This window comes from Giraffa tippelskirchi, chromosome 8 (assembly GCF_054371585.1).
Source record: "Giraffa tippelskirchi isolate mGirTip1 chromosome 8, T2T-mGirTip1v1.2.pri, whole genome shotgun sequence".
Taxonomy (NCBI): Eukaryota; Metazoa; Chordata; class Mammalia; order Artiodactyla; family Giraffidae; genus Giraffa; species Giraffa tippelskirchi.
Window position 1 is genome coordinate 150,789,550 of NC_137282.1, and position 15,219 is coordinate 150,804,768.

Consider the following 15,219-nt stretch of genomic DNA (forward strand, 5'->3'; position numbering starts at 1 on the left):
AAGCGGGTTTCCATGTCCTCCCCTCCAGGGGATCTTCCCACTCAGTGATCAAACCCACATCTCTTATGACTCCTGCATTGGCAGGTGGGTTCTTTACCACTAGTGCCATCTGGGGAGCCCAAATAAGCCAGTACACAGATTTAAAAAAATATATATGTGAAAGTGATAATAACTACAATGAACAGCAAAAAGATGAATGTGAAGATGTAAAATAGGACATCAAAATCATAAAGTGCAGGAGAGGAGAGTAAGAAAATATAGATTTTTTTTTCATTTCCTAGAACGTGTTTGAGCCTATGTGACTACCAAGTAGGTATAGGAAGGGGTTCACATGCCTGAAAAACAAAGTAACTGCAAATCAAAAACATACAACAGATTCAGAAAATAACCAAAAAGAAGAGAACATAAGTATAATACAAAAGAAGATCATCAAGCCACAAAAGGAAAAATAAAGGGACAAAAGAAATATAAAATCAAGGCGAAAACAAGGTTTAAAACTGCAATAAATACATATCTATCAATAGTTAACTTATATGTCAATGGACTAAATGCTCCAATCAAAAGACATGAGTGGTGGATTGGATTAAAAAAAAAAAAATAACCAACAAGAGACTTACTTTAGGGTAAAGGGTGCACATAGATTGAAAGTACGGTGATGGAAAAAGATATTTCATGCAAACAGAAATGACAAGAAAGCAGGGGTTGTGATACTTAAACAAAATAGACTTTGAAACAACAATCATAAAGAAGGACACTATAGAGTGATAAAGGGATCAATACAAGAAGAGGATTTTACACTTATCAACATATATGTACCTAATATAGGAACACTCAATTACATAAAACAAATACTAACAGACATAAAGGGAGAAATCGACAGGACTACTACAATAGTAGGAGATTTTAACACCCCAGTCACATCAGTGGGCAGATCTTCTAGACTGAAAATCAGTAGTGTAACAGAGGTCCCAAATGATACAATAGAACAGTTAGACTTAATTGATATATTCAGGACATTACATCCAAAAAAAACCCCCAGAAAACATATTCAAGTGCACATGGAACATTCTCTAAGATTGACCACATATTAGGGCAGAAAACAAGCCTCAACAAATTTAAAATTATAGAAATTATCTCAAGCATCTTTTCTAACAATGACATGAAACTAAAAATTAACCACAGGAAAAGAAATGAGAAAATAGTGATTACATGGAGACTAATAACATATGTCACTAAAATATCAGTGGTCAATGATGAAATCAGAGGGAAAATTTTAAAAAACCTTGAGACAAGTGACAATGAAAACACAACCATACAAAATTTATTAGTTGCAGTAAAAGCAGTTCTTAGAGGGAAGTTCACAGTGATACAGGCCTTCCTCAAAAAACAAGGAAAATCTCAAGCAACCTAACCTACCACCTAAAAGAATTAGAGAATCAACAAACAAAACCTAAAGTCAGCAGAAGGAAGGAAATAATATAGATCAAACAGGAAATAAATAGATTTAAAAAGCAATAGAAAAAATTTAAAAATCAATATATCCAAGAGCTAGTTCTTTGAAAGGGTAAATAAGATTGACAGACCTCTCAACACATTTGCTGAGAAGAAATGAGAACCCAAATAAACATAATAAGAAATGAAAAGAGGACATAAACAACCAATACCACAGATAAACAAAGAGCCATAAGGGAATGCTATGAACCATTTAATAATAATATGCCAACAAATTTGACAGCCTAGAAGAAATAGATAAGTTTCTAGAAACCTACAGCCCACCAAAATTAAATCAAGAAGAAATAGATAATTTGAACAGACCAATCACGAAGTGAAATAGAATCTGTAATTTTAAAACTCCCTACAAACAAAAGTCTGGCACCAGATGGCTTCACAGGTGAAGTCTACCAAACACACAAAGAAGAACCTGTACTGAACCTTCTCAAATCCTTCCAAAAAATTGAAGAGGGAAAACTCCCAAAGACACTCTATGAAGCCACCATCACTCTGATACCAATACCAGACAAAGAGAACCAAAAGAGAAAATTTCAGGCCAATATCTTTGATGAATATAGATTGAAAAATTCTCAACAAAATATTATCAAACTGAATCCAAAAACACATAAAAAAGATCATATACCACAACCAAGTGGAATTCAACCCAAGTTCACAAGTTTGCTTCAACATACACAAATCAATCAATGTGATACACCATAGACAAAAGAAAAGACAAAACCTACATGATCATCTCAATAGATGCATAAAAAGCACTTGACAAAATTCAGCATCCATTAATGATAAAACTCTTATCAAAGTGGGTACAGATGGAATATATCTCAACATAATAGAAGCTATTTACGACAAATGCACAGCCAATACAATATTCAACAGTGAAAAGCTGAAAGTCTTCCTACTAGTCCTAGCCACAGCTATCAGGAAAAAGAAATAAAATATCCAAATTGGAAGGGAAGAGGTAAAATTGTCATTATATGCAGATAACATGATACGATATAGAGAAAAGCCTAAAGACGCCACATAAAAACTACTGGAACTGAAATGAATTCAGCAAGGTAGCAGGATACAAGATTAACATACAGAAATCAGCTGCATTTCTTTAACAATGAAATATCAGAAAGAGAATGTTAAAAAAAAAAAAACCTTTTAAAATCATACCCCCCCAAAAGTAAAATACTTAGGAATAAACCTGACAAAGGAGCTGAAAGATGTACACGCTGAAAACGAAAACATTAATAAAGGAAACTGAAGATGATTCAAAGAAATGGAAAGATATCTCATGCTCTTGGATTAGAAGAATTAGTATTGTTAAAATGACCATACTACCCAAGCAGTCTGCAGATTTAATGTGAGCCCTATCAAGTTAACCATGAAATTTTTCACAGAACTAGAACAAATAATCCTAAAGTTTATATGAAACCATAAAAGACACAGAATTGCTACAGCAATCCTGAAGAAAAAGAATAAAGTAGGAGACATAATCTCCCAGACTTCAGAAACTACAAAGCCACAGTAACCAAAACAGCATAGTATTGATACAAAAACAGACATACTGACCAAGAGAACAGAATAGAAAGCCCAGAAATAAACCCACATACCCACAGTTAATCTTCAACAAAGAAGGCAAGACTATATGATGGGAAAAGACAATCTCTTCATCTAGTATTGTTGGGAAAGTTGAACAGCCACATGTAAATCAGTGACATTAGAACACTCACCAGATACAAAAATAAACTCAAAATGGCTGAAAGACTTAAACATAAGACATGATACCATAAAACTCCTGGAAGATATCATAGGCAAGACATTTTCTCACATAAATCATACGCTGTTTTCTTAGGTCAGTCTCCAAAGGCAATAGAGACAAAAATAAACAAATGTGATCTAACCAAACTTATAAGCTTTTGCACAGCAAAGGAAACCATGAGCAAAACAAAAGACAACCTACAGAATGGGACAAAATATTTGCAAATGATGCAACTGACAAAGGCTTAATTTCCAAATATACAAACAGCTCATACAACTCAACAACAGCAACAAAACAACCATGAAAAAAAAGGGTTCAGAAGACCTAGATAGACATTTATCCAAAGAAGAAATGCATATGGCCAATAGGCATGTGAAAAGATGCTCAACATCTCTAATTATTAGAGAAATGGAAACAAAACTACAGTGAGGTACCACTTCATACCAGTCAGAATGGCCATCATTAAAAACTCTGCAGGGACTTCCCTGGAGGGACAGTGGTTAAGACTCCATGCTCCCAATGCAGGGGGCACAGGTTTGATCCCTGGTTAGGGAACTAAGATCCCACATGCCATATGGTGCAGTTAAAAATAAATAAGTTTAACCCCCACCCCTAAACCAAAAAACTACAAATAACAAATACTGGAGACGATGTGGAGAAAAGGGAACCTCCTACCTTGTTGGTGGGAATTTTAGCTGGAACAGCCACTACGGAAAACAGGATGGAGGCTCATCAGAAAACTAAAAATAGAGCTACCATATGATCCAGCAATCCTACTTCTGAGCATATAACCAGAGAAAACTCTAATTCAAAAACATAACGTGCATCCTACATGCACAGCCGCACAATTCACAATGACCAAGACATGGAAACAACCCGAATGTCCATTGACAGATAAGTGGATAAAGAAGATGTGGTATGTATACACAATGGAATACTACTCAACCATAAAAAAGAATGAAACAATGGCATCTGCAGCAACATGGATGCAACTAGAGATCATCATACTAACTGAAGTCAGTCAGAAAGAGAAAGACAAATACCCTATCATATCACTTATATGTGGAATCTAAAATATGACACAAATGAAGCTATCTACACAACAGAAACAGACTCATAAACATAGAGGACAGATTTGTGGTTGCTAAAGGCGAAGGGGTTGCATAGGGGTGTGGAGTGGGAGGCTAGGATTAGCAGATGTAAGATGTAATATACAGAATGGATAAACAAGGTCCTACTGAATAGCACAGAGAACTATATTCAATATCCTTTGATAAACCATAATGGGAAACAACATCAAAAAAGAAAGTTTAAATATGTATAACTGAATCAATTTGCTGTACAGAAATTAAGATGACATTATGAATCAAGTGTACTTCAATTTAAAAAATAGCATGAAAAAAACCCAAAACATATGTGAGGATACCTCCCATATGCTAAGAGGAAGAAAACTAGCAGTTACTGGCAATTCCTTTCACATTCATTACTTAATACAGCCTGGGAACTTGCCATTAATATCCACGGCAAATGTGGAGGCCAGGGCTCAGAGACTAAGTAACTTGCCCCAGGTCACCCAGCGTGTTCAAGGGGGTGACCTGGGGCTTGGATCCTAGTCCAGGTAACTCTGAAGTCATCTTGCCTCCTTGTGAACAAGCCCTTTAACAAAAAAAAATTATTGCTGAAAGTAACTCGACAAGTTGCCTGGTCCAGTGGTTTCTGAATGCAGGTGAGCTGGTCCTGTCTCTCGAAGATCCTGCTACAGTGGCAGGATGGGAAGGATGGATCTGCTGTTGACAGAAAAACACTGACTGCCACCATCTAAGACAGCAGCAGGAATCCTATCAATGGAGGCTAATGGAAACCTTGCTCTGCTCTCAGGCTCTGTGTGTTAGAAAAGTGAGAGTCATTCCGTCCTGTCCGACTCTTTGTGACCCCTTGAAATTCTCCAGGCCAGAATACTGAAGTGGATAGCCTTTCCCTTCTCCAGGGAATCTTCCTAACCCAGGGATCAAACCCAGGTCTTCTGCATTGCAGGCAATTCTTTACCAGCTGAGCCACAAGGGAAGCCCCCGTGGGTTAGAAGGGAAGGAGTAAACTGGTAGGGTGGGAACCACACCAAATCACTGGACTCTGGTCAAGAGAAGGCACACTGAGGGACTTCCCTGGTGGTCCAGTGGCTAAGATTCATGCTACCAGTGCAGGGGGCCTGAGTTCAATCCCTGGTTGGGGAACTAGATCCCACATGCCGCACAATATTGAAGACTGAAGATCCCACGTCCTGCAACTAAGATCTGGCACAACTATTTATTGACTGGATAACTCTAGGCAAGCTGCTTAACCTCTCTGAGCTTCAGGTTACTCATCTATCAAATGGGAATAATAACTGGATCTCCTTACTAGGTTATCACGCTTTTGAACTGTGGTGCTGGGGAAGAATCTTGAAAGTCCCTTGGACTGCAAGAAGATCAAACCAGTCAAACCTAAGAGAAATCAACCCTGAATACTCATTGGAAAGACTGATGCTGAAGCTCCAATACTTTGCCCCCCTGATGCAAATAGCTGACTCATTAAAAAATACCCTGTTGCTGGGAAAGATTGAGGGCAGGAGGAGAAGGGGGCAAGAGAAGATGAGATGGTTGGATGGCATCACCGATGGTTGGATGGACATGAGTTTGAGTAAACTCTAGGACATAGTGAAGGCCTGGGAAGCCTGGCGTGCTTTAGTCCACGGGGTCTCATGGAGTCAGATACAACTGAGCGAATGAACAGCAACTAGGTTATCATGAAATAAAATAAGAGAATACATAAAATGCTCTGAATAGTCGCTAGTGTTTAGTAGTACTCAATAAAAATTAGTGATTAATTAGTATTTATTACTAAATATTAATTTATTAGTAAGTACTAATTAGTATTATTTAATAAACAGTGATATATTTATTAAAATAATTTATAGATTTAAAAAATTATTTGCAATATTATAATAAAGAGACTTTACCCTGAAAAAAATGATCTGGCACAGTCAAATAAATAAATATTAAAAAAGAGAGAGAGAGAAGGCACTTTGAAGCTTCTGTCTGCGCTTGTGCCACTATGAGACATTTTGTTTAATGTGAAATATGCAAAGGTTGGCCTAGACCTTTAGGACCTGATGCATGTTGTGGGAAAAAAAAACTACTTTGCTGGAGAAATGAACAGAGCTTTGGGGGGAATCAGCTGTCCCTACTTGGGAGCAGAAGAATGAGGCAGCAGACATTTGGGACCTGAGAAGGGGAATTCCCAGAGAGCCGAGTGATCAGGGTGACGTTTAAGGACAGGAAGGGGCAGAATTGCTGGGCTATTCTGGAAGGTTCCTGTCTTACTGCCATAGCTAGGGACACTTTCCAGTTTAAAGAAAGGGGAAATCCCATGTGCTTCACTTGGGGCTGGCGTTGGGAGGAGAGGAGAGGACAGACTGAAAGAGAAAATGCAATATACACTAGAGCTTGGAGCGAGAAAAGCCCAGAAGTGGCCCAAGTCCATGAGAACCCCCTGAATTACTGACCAGCAGGGGTGCAGTTGTGCTTCCCATTATCCTTGTACTTAGAAACTCAAGTTTCTTATAAAGTGAGAGATCCTCAGGGATATGCAGGGAACAGACGTCTTAACAGACACTTGGCTACAGACTGCAGGAGGAGTCCCCAGATCTTCTTTTGGTTCAGCTGGTTTGGAGGTACACTCTTGGGTTGGGAGTTACTGTCTTATTATGACTATTAACATCCCAAGTAACTCCCAGGGAGTTTCATGACCTGCCCGAGGCATCATGAAGCTCTTTTATAGCAGATTTGAGGGTAGAAGCAAATTCTCTTGTTCCAGCAGAGCCTGGTAAGTCCCACAAGTACACACTTCCTCCCTAACAGACACTCAGCTCTGCGCACTGCATGGACAAATGGGGCTTAGAGGAGCTATGTTAGTTTTCTACAACCATTCCTCGGACGAGCACACCCCTGTAAGGCCTAAGATAGTACAGGTGAGCATTGGTCCTGCTTCCTCAGACCTGGACATCTGCATCTTCTGGGTACCAGGTGGCCCTCCATGTGCTGTGGCCTAACGTCAGCTTCTGAGCTACCTCAGTCTTTCCAGAACTGCTGACCCAACCGATGGAGGCAGACAGGGAGCACTTTTCTGGACAGTACAGCACTTTTTTTTTTTTCTATGCTTTTCTAGATTCTCATAGCCCAACAGATCAAATGGCCTCTTTTGTTCTCAAAGCAAATGCATCCGGAGTAAGCACTTTTGACATTCAAATATACATGGTCTAAGCAGTTGGCCAGCTACAATCATCCATTCATTGCAGGCCTCCTTTCTGTCCATTGTCTTGTGTTTCACAGGCAAAACGACCTTTCAGCATTTCCAGCTGTGGTCCTGGGGTGCAACTGTCTGTGGGTGCGCTGGCCCAGAAAAACCTCAAAAGCCGGGGTGACATTCCTGCTGGGTCACCAGCCTCCTTCTCCCTCCCATCCTTCTCCAAGCTGCTCTCAGAGAAACTTCCCGGATGGCCCATCAGGCCCGTTCTCTGCAGAAAACTGTCTGTCGTCTCCTACTGCGGACAGCAGAAAACCCACACCTTCCCTAGTGATCTGATCTGTATCTTGTACTGTCATTGCCTGAGGACCTGCCCTTTTTGAGTGGGCACTTCCCAAAGCAAAAAAAGACAGGCCTTTCCAGCCGAGAAAACAGATGCTGGTTGCTGCTTTCACGGGTCATCACCCTCCTTGGGCCTCTGGATTTTTCTCAGAAACACCCAATCACACTTTGTGTCCCGAGTGACCTGGTTTCCTTTGTCTGTTCCCCAACCTGACTGCCCGCGGCCTGACAGCTCCATGCTGTGTTTATGTCTTCCTACCTAGCAAGGCGCTGACTCACAGGGTCTGGAGTCAGTGGTTCATTGAACTAATGAGGGAAGGAATGGATTCCATCCCCTCTGGCAGGATTGATTCCCTGGGGTGAGGGGGCTGCCTGAGGAGGTGGGTTGGGTTTGGGGCTTTGGCCCCTGCATTTAGAGACCAGCCCTGGAAACGGTCCTTGGAGATCAGGTTAGATCCCTGGATCGGGAAGATCCCCTGGAGAAGGGAATGGCAACCCACTCCAGTATTCCTCCCTGGAGAATTCCATGGACAGAGGAGCCTAGTGGGCTACAGTCCATGGGGTGGCAAAGAGTCAGACATGACTAATGAATACTTTCACTTTTCACTTTCCCATAAACAGCACTAGTCACAACCAAAGGCAACAAGTTCCCTTGTCTTGGAGCACCCAGGCTTCCCCTTGAATAGGGTGCCGGACCAAGCTTTTCTGGCCTCTGGGGTTCCCGTGGGGTAAGGTCACCATTGCTGGAACCAAGTCCCTGGGGGCTGTCCACTCACTGGGCTCCATGTTGCCGGGATCTTCATCTTTACAACTTGAGTGGTTAGTGCTTTTGCTTTCTGCATAACCAAGTCTTCATGGATCCATCCATCCCTTGCTGATGGGCTTTGTCTTCAGCTGCTTGGGCTGCCATCAGAGTCCCACCGTCTCGGTGGCTTAAACAACAGAAAGTGTGGGTTTCGCAGTCTGGAGGCCAGAAGTTTGAGATGAAGGTGTTGGTAGAGTGGACCTTCTGAGGTCGCCCACCCTTCCTGGCAGACAGCCATCTTCTCCCTCCATCTTCACAGGGGCTTCTCTCTGTGTGTGTCTGTGTTCTGTTGCTGTTGTCCAGTTGCTCAGTTGTGTCTGACTCTTTGTAACCCTGGGGACTGCAGCACGCCAGGCTTCCCTGTACTTCACCAATGCCGCAGCTTGCTCAAACGCACACCCATTGAGTCAGTGATGCCATCCAGCCATCTCATCCTCTGTCACCCCCTTCTCCTCCTGCCCTCAATCCTCCCCAGCATCAGGGTTTTTTCCAGTGAGTTGGCTCATTGCAATCAGGTGGCCGAAGTATTAGAGCTTCAGCTTTTGCATCGGTCTATGTTCTAATCTCTTAAAAGGACAATCATATTGGATTAGAGCCCAGTCTCAATAACTTCAACTTAACTATTAATACCTCTTTAAGGACCCTGTTTCCAAATACACTAAGTTACATTCTGAGGTACTGGGGTTAGAACTTTACTTAAGAATTTAGGGAGGCCTTGATTCAGCCCATCACAGACCTTCAGGCTATCCTCAGTGTTTCCATGGTAATAAACCAAGCTGGGGTGAACATCCTTTTGTAGTTCTCTGTGTCCACGGGGGTGATAAGGTAGATGCAGGGAAATGGAATTGCAAGAACAAACGGACTTATAGTTTGCTTGTATGTTATTGGTCTCCAAATGGTTACAGGAATTTCCCCCTAACCCTGCAGTCCATCCTAAAGGAGATCAGTCCTGAGTGTTCATTGGGAGGACTGATGCTAAAGCTAAAACTCCAATACTTTGGCCATCTGATTCGAAGAGCTGACTCATTTGAAAAGACCCTGATGCTGGGAAAGATTGAGGGCAGGAGGAGAAGGGGACGACAGAGGATGAGATGGTTTGATGGCATCATTGACTCAATGGACATGAATTTGGGTAAACTCTGGGAGTTGGTGATGGACAGGGAGGCCTGGCGTGCTGCGGTCCATGGGGTCGCAAAAAGTCGGACATGACTGAGCGACTGAACTGAACTGCAGGGTCTGGCAGTTCTTTGTCCACATTCTCATCAGACTTGGTGTTACCAGATTTTTGTTTTGTGGCAATCTGATCATTATGAAAAAAAATATTCTCCCTCCTAGGTCTCTCCTCAGCACTCCTATTCCAGTCCCTGGAGGCAGCCACTATTATCTTCTGTCCACAGCCCTTCAGAGTAATTGTGTCCCCACATCTAACTTTTCAGAAATATCTGAACATATCTCTATGTTATTACAGAAACTTCTTAAAAGTTGTTTTTAATGGCTGCATACTCTTCTGTGGGTGAATGTGTCATAGTTTTGAAAAACAGCCTAATTGTTGGACATTGGTTGTTGCTTTGTTAAAAATATTCCCCCCAGAATTTTTAAAAAGAATAAAACAGCCATAAATCCCAGTACCTGTTGACATTTTATTATAGTCCTATTTTCTTCTGTAGTTATAAAATGCTTTTCTTCTTCTTCTTCTTATAGGTACTGATTTGTACAAAAGCCTAAGACTTCTTGTGGAGCTTGGAATTCTGTGTATTATTTAACTTTACAACGTGAGCATGTCCACAAGCCACTAAATCCTCCATGCCTTCCTCCTCTGCTCTAGTAGACACTGAGGAATGAAAACCAGTGAGGCCATAATAGGGGCTTGAACTTGGCTCATAAGTTAGTTAATTTTCTAAAAGGTAAATCAATTACTAACTTAACTCTTAATTATCATTAGTCTGAAATTACTTTGACTTATCCCACAACCCATCAGCCCACGGAGGCTGAGGCCAACTTCTCTGAGATTTTTAACTCACTGCCTGCCAAATGACCCGGCTGAGCTCCTCAGTAAGTAGAATGTGTTTGTGGAGGAAATATGGGCCTTTAAAGCAAAATAGCTTTCTTGTTCTATAAAGCGGAACCCTCTTCTGAACACTAACAAGCAGAAAGGATTTTTTTTTTAATGGAATGAGTTCACTGCCTTCTCAGGGTGGCCAGACATGAACTGCCATTAGTGAAGATTTGTTGCTGTTTAGTCAGTAAGTCGTGTCCAACTCTTTTGCGACCCCCTGGACTGTAGCCTGCCAGGCTCCTCTGTCCACAGGATTTTCCAGGCAAGAATACTGGAGTGGGTTGCCATTCCTGTCTCCAGGGGATCTTCCCAACCCAAGGATCTAACCTGTGTCTCCTGCCTTGGCAAGCAGATTCTTTACTGCTGAGCCACCAGGGAAGCCCCCATTAGGGAAGATTATTCATCTCAATTTCAGTTTTAAAAAAGAGAGAGATTAGGAGAAAGAGTCTCAGTAGTGAGCACTAATAATGTTCACAAACTTTGAAACATGCTGGGACCTTTAAAAAAATCTGCAATCTTCAAGCACTTTTTGCATCAATAAATCTCATATGAATAATAAAGTATTTAAAATAAACTTAAGGTTTGTCAATGCTCAATATAGCTGAAGTGGAAATTGTGAGCCTGGTTAATATATTTGTGGTCTTTTTAAAACTTGTAAAAACTTGAAATAATGATTTGCAAACTGGATTCTAATTATATAGGGGGAAAAAAAACCCAGTGAACACAGGACAACTTGGATCTGAATAATGAGTGTGCTTTATGAATAGATGACAACATAAACTCACTAGTCAGTCCCAGTAAGGGAAAGTAGGGGGAATATTTCAAGAAGGAAGCACAATTTAAAATCCCAAGGTGCCATCTTTTAGATGTTACAAATCACTGTTTCCATGAGTCTGAAGGACTGAAGCTGGTAGAATTACAAAAAAGTGCTGATAGGAGCCTTGCAGCTGAGCAGATAAAGGGCTTGGTGCAAGGTCCCCAGCCCTGGGGCAGCCTGGGAACCTCCTGAGAGGGTGACTTCTTGGTTAAAGATTCCCAGCACTAACTCAGGCCTCAATTAACATCTACATTTTTGCAGACTCTCTCACAGTAGATTTAAGAGAAAACAAGGAAGCAGTCAAAAGATATTAGAAATGACGGAGCTTCTTTCGATTGTAAGAGATAAATCATCTGTGTCCAAAAGATCAAAAATTCTTGAATATGGATGGCTTTTCTGAAGTGGGGTGAAGTAGTGACATCTTGTGGACAGTTAAGGTAATTGCAAACAACTCAGCTTTAAAAATTCAAGCATTGGTTCATTTGTTCTTCAGTTGTTTAAGGTTCATTCATACATTCTTTCACTCACTATGTGAATACATAACAATTTCCACTTTAACTTCTGATGTTCCTTTTAAACAGTAAATGACAATCTTTCAGAGTATAGGTCAGATTTTTAATGACTCTTCCAGTAGGGTCAAATACTGCTCTGACTTCTACTTATCTTAAAAAAAAAAAAAACAAGAGGATGTACGGACTCAAAGAAGCTTAGATGTTGTGGGCAAATGGCTTTAAGACATGTTTCTGCTTTTTATTTGCTGTGTGAACGTGGAAGGAGTGGGCCAGCTCAGGACTTTTCCTCTTATGTAGAGTATCAGTCAGATTGTGGAGGTTAAACATGAGTTCAGTCATTATGTGAATTATTAAGCTGGCTGATTTCTGAAATGATGGCATAGTGGAAATAAGTTATTGGGACATAGGGCTATCTAAGCTCTTTGGATGTCAATTTTCTCATCTGTACGAGATGAGTGTTAAACGAACTGATTAGGAAGATTGCGTCTAATGGCCTACAATTTGATATTTTCCTTTACACCCTAATGATTCCCTATTTCGAGGATTGAGCTCTCCAGCCTGTGGTTGTGCTGGTCTGACCTAACTTATTTTTGGCATATAACTTGGGAGTATTTTCTTTCCTGGATAATAAGTTCTAGGCGGCCAGTTTCAAAAGGAAAATATTAATAGAAGCATTTTATGCATGCTCTTTCATCACTGATATTCCAGTATTATAGTGAGGGCAGTTAGGCAAGTTTCTTAATTTATCAAGAAACAGGTAAATATTTTGGCAAGCATTTAAATCTCCTCTATGTGTCCGATAGACCTGTTCCCACAGGTAAGTCAGGGGCACCTGCCCCTTCTGGCCCAAGATTACTAGGACAAGCAATGCAGCAAATGGATCTTTCTTTCTAGGTCTCCCTTCCCACCTCATTTGTTTCTCAACAATACAAGGCACTTGTATAAAATTCCCAAATCAGGTTTATGCCTCACTGTCAGAGGGAAAAATATCAGGAAACAACATATCTTTGGGGAAAATTTGTTCTTTCCTTCCCCCACCTCTTTCCCACTTTTTCTTTCTTGCAATTAGTTTTCTAAACATTACCAGAATACTTTCAGTCCATCATGAGAAGAGACAACAATTCCATTTTACTTCATGTTTTATTTGTAATTGAAAGTTCATAAAAACCCATTCCTATACATTCTCTCCTTTGCTTCCCAAACCAAGAATGTGAGGTTACTGGAATGAGTTGTTACTATCCATTTTTAAGTTAGGAACCTGAGATCTGAAAAAACTGAGTGACCTTCCTGTGGGCAAACATGCAGTGAGTGATGCGGTTGACACTGGAACCCTGGGCCGTCCTCCTGGGCTTAGATCTGGAGCCACCAAACTGTGTCGGTTCATTTCACAAATTGTCTCAAAAACTCTTCTTGTGCTATTAGCTTGAGTTAACTGTCCCTAGAATTTGTTTCTGAAACCTTGTTGATTTCCAAATGAGGATGATCCCTTTAGAAAGGCAGAAAGGCCACAGATGGCCTTGGGGTGTGTCTACCCAGAAGCAGACCTTCCTTGAGCCAGGGATGTCACGTTGAGCAACAGTAGTTTGTTTAGGAAGTGATATCAGGAAGGATTTGGAATGGGGAAGTGAGACAGGGTAGGGACGGAATCTAATATTGGGTGCACTAGTGCACTAATTAGTGGATGAGGACTGTGGGCAACTGGAGCTCAGTCTGCTGGAGACCCTGGAGACAGTGGACAACACACCCCAGGGCTGTCCTACCCAAGAACAGGAGATGGAAGTATTGATGGACTGACTCTCGTTTGTCATTGGGACCACTCCCTAGCAGCATGGCAGGTCCTGCAAACTGGCTAGACATGCTCAGCAAGGAGAGAGGGCCTCCAGCAGAGATGCAGGGGGATTGCAACAAGCAGCTGCTGCACTCCCAGGAAAGGTGAGTGCTGAGAGCACATGGGTGGGCGTGGTCACACCCTTGTCAATTACACTGGCTCTTCCTTTATCTGGTGATAGGACTGTGAGTCGCATGTCTAGCACCATGCAATGTGGTAAGGGAAACACAAAATACATTTAAAGATCTAGAATCTCTACCTATCACAACAGACTAATTTAAAACACACACTTGAAACAAGTAACACTGGAAGATACTTATTAGCAAGTGTCAAAATGAGTAAGACGGAGATGGAATACTGTAAGAATTCAGAGCAAGGAGAGATTGGAAAATCCTACTGAAAAATAACCCCAAGGGCTTGGATTTGGGTAGGAGAGTGAGACTGAAGGTGTGATCAAAGGAAAAGCACAGGCAGGTATGCACCTATTTCTCCTCCATCCTCTAGATAACGGGAAGTTGAAAGCCTCTCACCCCATTTTTATTAAATGACTATGTGGATATGGCTTAAAAGAAAAGAAATCATTTAGAGACTTATGATGCGATGTAAATAAAAGTAGATCGAACATTTTTTAAATAAGTGATAAAATACAGGCTTATGCATACAGAGCTACAAAGGCGCTACTGCTACAACAGATGAGGGGAATGCGGTGAAAACCATGCCTCAAGTCTGTAGCTTTAAATGTAAAGAACAAGATCTGAAAATGAATGACCTAAGAATTCATCTCAACAAGTCAGAATAAAAAAAGCTTAAATAGCAGCTCCCACCCCCCCCACACCAAAAAAAAAGTAGGGAGAAGGAAATAGAGAAAAAAATTGATGAAACAGAAAAAAAAAAAAAAATCAGGGCTTCCCTGGTTTCTCAGTGATAAAGAATTCGCCGGCCAGTGTAGGAGATATGAGTTCGATCCCTGGTCCATGAAGATCCCACATGCCACGGGGCAATGGGCCACCACTACTGCGACTGTGCTCTGGAGCCTGGGAGTCACAACTCCTGAGCCTACGTGTGGCAACCACTGAGGCCTGAACGTTCTAGAGCCTGTGCTCTGCGGCAAGAGAAACCAGCACAGTGAGAAGCCCACTCACAGCAACTAGCGAGCAGCCCCCGCTCACGGCAACTAGAGAAAAGCCTGCATGGCAACCAAGACCCAGCACAACCAAAAACAAATACACAAACAAAAAATGTTTAAACGTCCCCATTATTTAAAAAAGGTCAATAAAGCTAAAAGTTGGTTCTTGAAAAGGACTGATACCAATTCATAAACT